This window comes from Camellia sinensis, unplaced genomic scaffold (genome assembly GCF_055761805.1).
Source record: "Camellia sinensis isolate YWXY unplaced genomic scaffold, ASM5576180v1 Unanchor6, whole genome shotgun sequence".
Classification (NCBI taxonomy): domain Eukaryota; kingdom Viridiplantae; phylum Streptophyta; class Magnoliopsida; order Ericales; family Theaceae; genus Camellia; species Camellia sinensis.
This window is the reverse complement of record NW_028129474.1, coordinates 14,942,501-14,952,500: the sequence shown is the minus strand read 5'-3', so window position 1 is coordinate 14,952,500 and position 10,000 is coordinate 14,942,501.

Below are 10,000 nucleotides of genomic sequence, written 5' to 3'. Positions count from 1 at the left end.
TCGAAGACAACCCGAGGGACATGGAGGAATGCACCAGTGGAGTTCGCTGCACAGGCAGGGATCCGTCCAACTCGCACAAACCGAACACAACTCACGCGCCACGACATACACTGTGCACCAGCCCCCCAAAACGAATCACCCCCCGAAGGACTAAGAAGCCCGACGAACGCGCGAAAACATTTAGAGAGGCCGAGCAAGCACCGGTTAGCGCGAATGCGAATAACAAACGCAACAGGCAACTTTCGAGGGACATACTTTTCGCAACAAGCTTCCACTAGGAAAGCATAGGCAACTCGTTCGAACGTCAAAGCCAACCAAATGGCAATTACCCGAGGGACACGCTTTTCGCAAGGCACCTTCCACTAGGGAAGCGCAAGCAACCCGAAGGCGAGTCGAAGACAACCCGAGGGACATGGAGGAATGCACCAGTGGAGTTCGCTGCACAGGCAGGGATCCGTCCAACTCGCACAAACCGAACACAAATCACGCGCCACGACGTACACTGTGCACCAGCCCCCCAAAACGAATCACCCCCCGAAGGACCAAGAAGCCCGACGAACGCGCGAAAACATTTAGAGAGGCCGAGCAAGCACCGGTTAGCGCGAATGCAAATAACAAACGCAACAGGCAACTTTCGAGGGACATACTTCTCGCAACAAGCTTCCACAAGGAAAGCACAGGCAACTCGTTCGCACGCCAAAGCCAACCAAATGGCAATTTAACCGAGGGACATGCATTTCGCAAGGCAACTTGTACAATTACCCGAGGGACATGGCATGCTTGCCAAGGCCGTGGCTTGGCATGCTTGCCAAGGCCGTGGCATGACATGCTGCTGGCCAAAGCCGGGCATGCCATGCTGCTGGACAAGGCCGTGGCAAGGCATGCTGATGGCCGAGGCCGTGGCAAGGCATGCTGATGGCCGAGGCCGTGGCGTGGCATGCCATGCTGCTGGACGAGGCCGTGGCAAGGCATGCTGCTGGCCAAGGCATTGGCATGGCATGCTGCTGCTGACCAAGGCTTGGGCTTGCCATGCTGCTGGCAAAGGCCGCGGCATGGCATGCTGCCGGCAAAGGCCGCGGCATGGCATGCTGCCGGCCAAGGCCGCGGCATGGCATGCTGCCGGCCAAGGCCGCGGCATGCCATGTTGCTAGCCAAGGCCGTGGCATGGCATGCTGCTGGCCAAGGCCGCGGCATGACATGCTGGCCAAGGCCGGGGCATGGCAAGCTGCTGGCCAAGGTCGTGGCATGGCAAGCTGCTGGCCAAGGCCGGGGCATAGCACGCTGCTGGCCATGGCCGTGGCATGACAAGCTTGCCAAGGCCGGGGCATGGCGTGCTGCTGGCCAAGGCTTTGGCATGCCATGTTGCTGGCCAAGGCTGTGGCATGGCATGCTGCTGGCCAAGGCCGTGGCATGGCATGCAGCTGGCCAAGGCCGTGGCATGACATGCTTGCCAAGGCCAAGGCATGGCATGCTGCTGGCCAAGGCTTTGGCATGCCATGTTGCTGGCCAAGGCTGTGGCATGGCATGCTGCTGGCCAAGGCCGTGGCATGGCATGCTGCTGGCCAAGGCCGGGGCATGGCATGCTGCTGGCCAAGGCCGTGGCATGGCATGCTGCTGGCCAAGGCCGTGGCATGACATGCTTGCCAAGGCCAAGGCATGGCATGCTGCTGGCCAAGGCTTTGGCATGCCATGTTGCTGGCCAAGGCTTTGGCATGCCATGTTGCTGGCCAAGGCTGTGGCATGGCATGCTGGCCTAGGCCAACGTGCCACCGCCACCGCCGCGGGCCGCCACTCGACGCATCCCGTGCTTGGCTATGTAGTTTCGATGCCACAAGCCAATGCCACAAGCCAAGCGATGGCATGTGCCAAGCGCCCGCCTAGGCATAGGCGTGGCCTGTGGCCTGGCCATGCTGGCCAGCCTTAAGGGAGGTGCCCCCCCCTTATAATAGCCTGTTAAGCCCTTTTCAATCTGGCAGGAGGAAACATCAAGCATGTTCGAGGAGTCATAATGGGGTTTTTTTAAAAAGTAATGGTTTTTTGCCAAAACTTTCAACATGAAAGTTGTATGAAATAATTTAATACACCATAAAAAAAATTATAAAAAAATATTTGGCCACCGGAATATTTTATTTTAATTTATTTCAATTTTAATACTTAAAAAATAATAAAAATTACTAAAAATACTCAAAAAATTCTAGAAAAATTCCAACAATTATAAGATGAGGCACTAGTAATTATAGTAATTTTTTTAATTATTTTTTTATTTTTAATTTATTTTATTATAATTTTTATGAGTAAATAAATAATTAAAAAGCCCGACGAACGTGCAAAAACTCTTAGAGAAACCCAGCAAGCATCGGATAGCTCGAATGCAAATAACAAACGCAACAGGCAACTTCCGAGGGACATACTTTTCCCAACAAGCTTCCACTGGGGAAAGCACTAGCAACGGGTTCGCAAGTCAAAGGCAACCAAACGGCTATTACCCGAGGGACAAGCATTTCGCAGGGCAACATATACGTAAGTCAAAGCCAAACCAAATGGCAATTACACGAGGGACAGGATTGCTTGCCAAGGGCGTGGCATGCGATGTTCTAGCCCAAGGCAAAGGCACGCCACGCTGCGGGACAAGGCCGTGGCAAGACATGCGGCTGGCCTTGGCCTTGGCATGGCATGCCGCCGGCTTTGGCTGGGCTGCGTTGGCCTTGCCATGGAATGTTGCTGGCTTCGGATGGGCTGCCTTGGCCTTGGCCTTGGCCTTGGCCATGGCATGGCATGCTGCTGGCCTTGGCCTTGGCCTTGGCATGGCATGCTGGCGGCTTTGGCTGGGCTGCCTTGGCCGTGGCATGGCATGCTGCTGGCCTAGGCCTTGGCATGGCATGCTGCTGGCTTTGGCTGGCAGCCTTGGTCGTGGCATGGCATGCTGCTGGCCTTGGCCTTGGCATGGCATGCCGCCGGCTTTGGCTGGGCTGCGTTGGCCGTGGCATGGCATGCTGCTGGCCTTGGCCTTGGCATGGCATGCTGCTGGCTTTGGCTGGCCTGCCTTGGCCGTGGCATGGCATGCTGCTGGCCTAGGCCTTGGCATGGCATGCTGCTGGCTTTGGCTGGCCTGCCTTGGCCGTGGCATGGCATGCTGCTGGCCTAGGCCATGGCATGGCATGCTGCTGGCTTTGGCTGGCCTGCCTTGGCCGTGGCATGGCATGCTGCTGGCCTTGGCCTTGACATGGCATGCTGCTGGCTTTGGCAGGCCTGCCTTGGCCGTGGCATGGCATGTTGCTGGCCTAGGCCTTGGCATGGCATGCTGCTGGCTTTGGCTGGGCTGCCTTGGCCGTGGCATGGCATGCTGCTGGCCTTGGCCTTGGCATGGCATGCTGCTGGCTTTGGCTGGGCTGCCTTGGCCGTGGCATGGCATGCTGCTGGCCTAGGCCTTGGCATGGCATGCTGCTGGCTTTGGCTGGGCTGCCTTGGCCGTGGCATGGCATGCTGCTGGCCTAGGCCTTGGCATGGCATGCTGCTGGCTTTGGCTGGGCTGCCTTGGCCGTGGCATGGCATGTTGCTGGCCTTGGCCTTGGCATGGCATGCTGCTGGCTTTGGCAGGCCTGCCTTGGCCGTGGCATGGCATGCTGCTGGCCTAGGCCTTGGCATGGCATGCTGCTGGCTTTGGCTGGGCTGCCTTGGCCGTGGCATGGCATGCTGCTGGCCTTGGCCTTGGCATGGCATGGTGCTGGCTTTGGCTGGGCTGCCTTGGCCGTGGCATGGCATGCTGCTGGCCTAGGCCTTGGCATGGCATGCTGCTGGCTTTGGCTGGGCTGCCTTGGCCGTGGCATGGCATGCTGCTGGCCTTGGCCTTGGCATGGCATGCTGCTGGCTTTGGCTGGGCGGCCTTGGCCGTGGCATGGCATGCTGCTGGCCTAGGCCTTGGCATGGCATGCTGCTGGCTTTGGCTGGGCTGCCTTGGCCGTGGCATGGCATGCTGCTGGCCTTGGCCTTGGCATGGCATGCTGCTGGCTTTGGCTGGGCTGCCTTGGCCGTGGCATGGCATGCTGCTGGCCTAGGCCTTGGCATGGCATGCTGCTGGCTTTGGCTGGGCTGCCTTGGCCGTGGCATGGCATGCTGCTGGCCTTGGCCTTGGCATGGCATGCTGCTGGCTTTGGCTGGGCTGCCTTGGCCGTGGCATGGCATGCTGCTGGCCTAGGCCTTGGCATGGCATGCTGCTGGCTTTGGCTGGGCTGCCTTGGCCGTGGCATGGCATGCTGCTGGCCTTGGCCTTGGCATGGCATGCTGCTGGCTTTGGCAGGCCTGCCTTGGCCGTGGCATGGCATGCTGCTGGCCAAGGCCTTGGCCTGGCATGCTGCTGGCTTTGGCTGGGCTGCCTTGGCCGTGGCATGGCATGCTGCTGGCCTTGGCCTTGGCATGGCATGCTGCTGGCTTTGGCTGGCCTGCCTTGGCCGTGGCATGGCATGCTGCTGGCCTAGGCCTTGGCATGGCATGCTGCTGGCTTTGCCTGGGCTGCCTTGGCCGTGGCATGGCATGCTGCTGGCCTTGGCCTTGGCATGGCATGCTGCTGGCTTTGGCTGGCCTGCCTTGGCCGTGGCATGGCATTCTGCTGGCCTTGGCCTTGGCATGGCATGCTGCTGGCTTTGGCTGGGCTGCCTTGGCCGTGGCATGGCATGCTGCTGGCCTAGGCCTTGGCATGGCATGCTGCTGGCTTTGGCTGGGCTGCCTTGGCCGTGGCATGGCATGCTGCTGGCCTTGGCCTTGGCATGGCATGCTGCTGGCTTTGGCAGGCCTGCCTTGGCCGTGGCATGGCATGCTGCTGGCCTAGGCCTTGGCATGGCATGCTGCTGGCTTTGGCTGGGCTGCCTTGGCCGTGGCATGGCATGCTGCTGGCCTTGGCCTTGGCATGGCATGCTGCTGGCTTTGGCTGGGCTGCCTTGGCCGTGGCATGGCATGCTGCTGGCCTTGGCCTTGGCATGGCATGCTGCTGGCTTTGGCTGGGCTGCCTTGGCCGTGGCATGGCATGCTGCTGGCCTTGGCCTTGGCATGGCAAGCTGCTGGCTTTGGTTGGGCTGCCTTGGCCGTGGCATGGCATGCTGCTGGCCTTGGCTGCGCTGCCTTGGCCGTGGCATGGCATGCTGCTGGCCTTGGCCTTGGCATGGCATGCTGCTGGCTTTGGCTGGGCTGCCTTGGCCGTGGCATGGCATGCTGCTGGCCTTGGCCTTGGCATGGCATGCTGCTGGCTTTGGCTGGGCTGCCTTGGCCGTGGCATGGCATGCTGCTGGCCTTGGCCTTGGCATGGCATGCTGCTGGCTTTGGCAGGCCTGCCTTGGCCGTGGCATGGCATGCTGCTGGCCTAGGCCTTGGCATGGCATGCTGCTGGCTTTGGCTGGGCTGCCTTGGCCGTGGCATGGCATGCTGCTGGCCTTGGCCTTGGCATGGCATGCTGCTGGCTTTGGCAGGCCTGCCTTGGCCGTGGCATGGCATGCTGCTGGCCTAGGCCTTGGCATGGCATGCTGCTGGCTTTGGCTGGGCTGCCTTGGCCGTGGCATGGCATGCTGCTGGCCTTGGCGTTGGCATGGCATGCTGCTGGCTTTGGCTGGGCTGCCTTGGCCGTGGCATGGCATGCTGCTGGCCTTGGCCTTGGCATGGCATGCTGCTGGCTTTGGCAGGCCTGCCTTGGCCGTGGCAAGGCATGCTGCTGGCCTAGGCCTTGGCATGGCATGCTGCTGGCTTTGGCTGGGCTGCCTTGGCCGTGGCATGGCATGCTGCTGGCCTTGGCCTTGGCATGGCATGCTGCTGGCTTTGGCAGGCCTGCCTTGGCCGTGGCATGGCATGCTGCTGGCCTAGGCCTTGGCATGGCATGCTGCTGGCTTTGGCTGGGCTGCCTTGGCCGTGGCATGGCATGCTGCTGGCCTAGGCCTTGGCATGGCATGCTGCTGGCTTTGGCTGGGCTGCCTTGGCCGTGGCATGGCATGCTGCTGGCCTTGGCCTTGGCATGGCATGCTGCTGGCTTTGGCAGGCCTGCCTTGGCCGTGGCAAGGCATGCTGCTGGCCTAGGCCTTGGCATGGCATGCTGCTGGCTTTGGCTGGGCTGCCTTGGCCGTGGCATGGCATGCTGCTGGCCTTGGCCTTGGCATGGCATGCTGCTGGCTTTGGCTGGGCTGCCTTGGCCGTGGCATGGCATGCTGCTGGCCTTGGCTGGGCTGCCTTGGCCGTGGCATGGCATGCTGGTGGCCTTGGCCTTGGCATGGCATGCTGCTGGCTTTGGCTGGGCTGCCTTGGCCGTGGCATGGCATGCTGCTGGCCTTGGCCTTGGCATGGCAAGCTGCTGGCTTTGGCTGGGCTGCCTTGGCCGTGGCATGGCATGCTGCTGGCCTTGGCCTTGGCATGGCATGCTGCTGGCTTTGGCTGGCCTGCCTTGGCCGTGGCATGCCATGCTGCTGGCCTTGGCCTGTGCATGGCATGCTGCTGGCTTTGGCTGGGCTGCCTTGGTCGTGGCATGGCATGCTGCTGGAGTTGGCCTTGGCATGGCATGCTGCTGGCTTTGGCAGGCCTGCCTTGGCCGTGGCATGGCATGCTCCTGGCCTAGGCCTTGGCATGGCATGCTGCTGGCTTTGGCTGGGCTGCCTTGGTCGTGGCATGGCATGCTGCTGGCCTTGGCCTTGGCATGGCATGCTGCTGGCTTTGGCAGGCCTGCCTTGGCCGTGGCATGGCATGCTGCTGGCCTAGGCCTTGGCATGGCATGCTGCTGGCTTTGGCTGGGCTGCCTTGGCCGTGGCATGGCATGCTGCTGGCCTAGGCCTTGGCATGGCATGCTGCTGGCTTTGGCTGGGCTGCCTTGGCCGTGGCATGGCATGCTGCTGGCCTTGGCCTTGGCATGGCATGCTGCTGGCTTTGGCAGGCCTGCCTTGGCCGTGGCAAGGCATGCTGCTGTCCTAGGCCTTGGCATGGCATGCTGCTGGCTTTGGCTGGGCTGCCTTGGCCGTGGCATGGCATGCTGCTGGCCTTGGCCTTGGCATGGCATGCTGCTGGCTTTGGCTGGGCTGCCTTGGCCGTGGCATGGCATGCTGCTGGCCTTGGCCTTGGCATGGCATGCTGCTGGCTTTGGCTGGGCTGCCTTGGCCGTGGCATGGCATGCTGCTGGCCTTGGCCTTGGCATGGCAAGCTGCTGGCTTTGGCTGGGCTGCCTTGGCCGTGGCATGGCATGCTGCTGGCCTTGGCTGGGCTGCCTTGGCCGTGGCATGGCATGCTGCTGGCCTTGGCCTTGGCATGGCTTGCTGCTGGCTTTGGCTGGGCTGCCTTGGCCGTGGCATGGCATGCTGCTGGCCTTGGCCTTGGCATGGCAAGCTGCTGGCTTTGGCTGGGCTGCCTTGGCCGTGGCATGGCATGCTGCTGGCCTAGGCCTTGGCATGGCATGCTGCTGGCTTTGGCTGGGCTGCCTTGGCCGTGGCATGGCATGCTGCTGGCCTAGGCCTTGGCATGGCATGCTGCTGGCTTTGGCTGGGCTGCCTTGGCCGTGGCATGGCATGCTGCTGGCCTTGGCCTTGGCATGGCATGCTGCTGGCTTTGGCTGGCCTGCCTTGGCCGTGGCATGCCATGCTGCTGGCCATGGCCTTGGGGCTGGGCTGCCTTGGCTGCGGTTCTTATCACTAGACGTGCGTTGCGCGACCATGCGCGCAACACGCGCACCGTGGTCAAAAGACCACGCGCGCGGTATTCGCACAGGCCACGCTGCCCACGCCGCGGGCATGCCAGGCCAGGCTGCCCTGGCCGGCTGCATGCCAGGCCGCCCAGGCCGTGCGCATGCCATGCCGTGCTGCCCAGGCCAGCTGCATGCCAGGCCGCCCAGGCCGTGCGCATGCCATGCCGTGCTGCCCACGCCGCGGGCATGCCAGGCCGGCTGCATGCCAGGCCGCCCAGGCCGTGCGCATGCCATGCCGTGCTGCCCACGCCACGGGCATGCCAGGCCGGCTGCATGCCAGGCCGCCCAGGCCGTGCGCATGCCATGCCGTGCTGCCCATGCCGCGCGCATGCCAGGCCGCCCACGCCCGCGCGGATGCCACGCCATGCTGCCCAAGGCCGCGCCCAGGCCGCGCAAGGCCGCGCCCAGGCCGCCCAAGGCCGCGCCCAGGCTGCCCAAGGCCGCGCCCAGGCCGCGCCCAGGCCGCGCAAGGCCGCCCAAGGCCGCGGTCCAGGCCGCCCAAGGCCGCGGCCGAGCCGCCCCAGGCCGCAGCCCAGGCCGCGGTCGAGCCGCAGTGCATGTAACCCAAGGCCGCAGCCCAGGCCGCGCCCAACATGGGGCGTACCTGCCACTGCCTTGCCCTGGGCAAGGGAGGTGCCCCCCCCTTATAATAGCCTGTTAAGCCCTTTTCAGTCTGGCAGGAGGAAACATCAAGCATGTTCGAGGAGTCATAATGGGGTTTTTTTAAAAAGTAATGGTTTTTTGCCAAAACTTTCAACATGAAAGTTGTAGGAAATAATTTAATACACCATAAAAAAAATTAAAAAAAATATTTTTTTACCGAAAATATTTTATTTTAATTTATTTCGATATTAATACTTAAAAAATAATAAAAATTAATAAAAATGGTCAAAAAATTATGGAAAAATTCCCATAATTAAAGGATGATTCACTAGTAATTATAGAAATTATTAAATTATTTTTTTCATTTTTTTTATTTTATTTTGATTTTTTTATGCCAAATAAGGGCTTTAAAAATTCGAAAAGCTCCAGAAAAATTGCAAAAAAATAGGGAATGACATTTAAAATTGATTGTAGTGCATTTTTAATTGTGTTGCACGGTTTGGGTAAGATTATAAAAGAATCATGTTCAAAAAGATCGATCGAGGCGGTGGCATGCCATGGCCTTGGCCTTGGCCATGCCTTGCACAGGGACTTGGCCTTGCCCACTGCCTTGGCCTTGGCCTTGGCCTTGGCTTTGGCCTTGGCCTTGGCCTTGGCATGGCATGGCATGCTCGCCGAGGCCGTGGCATGCCTTGCTGCTAGCCAAGGCCGTGGCGTGGCATGCTCGCCCAGCCCGTGGCATGCCATGCTCGCCCAGCCCGTGGCACGCCATGTTGGCCCAAGGCATTGGCATGGCATGCCGGCCAAGGCATGCTGGCCAACGTTGCACAAGGCGGTGCCATGGCATGGCATGCTGACCAAGACCGTGCCATGGCATGCTGGGCGAGGCCGGGGCATGGCATGCTGGCCGAGGCCGTGGCTTGCCATGCCGCCACGGCCGTGGCATGCCGGGCAACGGACCGGCATGGCCCAGCCCGTGGCACGCCATGTTGGCCCAAGGCATTGGCATAGCATGCCGGCCAAGGCATGCTGGCCAACGCTGCGGCACGGCGAGCTGGACAAGGCGGTGCCATGGCATGGCATGCTGACCGAGGCCGTGGCATGGCATGTTGGGCGACGCCGTAGCAAGGCATGCGGGCCGAGGCCGTGGCATGGCATGTTTGCAACGCCGTGGCAAGACATGCGGGCCGTGGCATGGCATGGCATGCGGGCCGAGGCCGTGGCACGACATGTTGGCCAAGGCTAAGGCATGGCACGCCGGGCAACGCGGTGGCATGGCATGCCGGGCAACGCGGTGGCAAGGCATGCGGGCCGGGGCCGTGGCATGGCATGTTGGGCGACGCCGTAGCAAGGCATGCGGTCCGAGGCCGTGGCATGTCATGCGGGCCGAGGCCGTGGCATGGCATGCGGGCCGAGGCCGTGGCATGGCATGTTGGGCGACGCCGTAGCAAGGCATGCGGGCCGAGGCCGTGGCATGTCATGCGAGCCGAGGCCGTGGCATGGCATGCGGGCCGAGGCCGTGGCATGGCAAGTTGGGCGACGTCGTGGCAAGGCATGCGGGCCGAGGCCGTGGCATGTCATGCGGGCCGAGGCCGTGGCTTGGCATGCGGGCCGAGGCCGTGGCATGGAATGTTGGGCGACGCCGTAGCAAGGCATGCGGGCCGAGGCCGTGGCATGTCATGCGGGCCGAGGCCG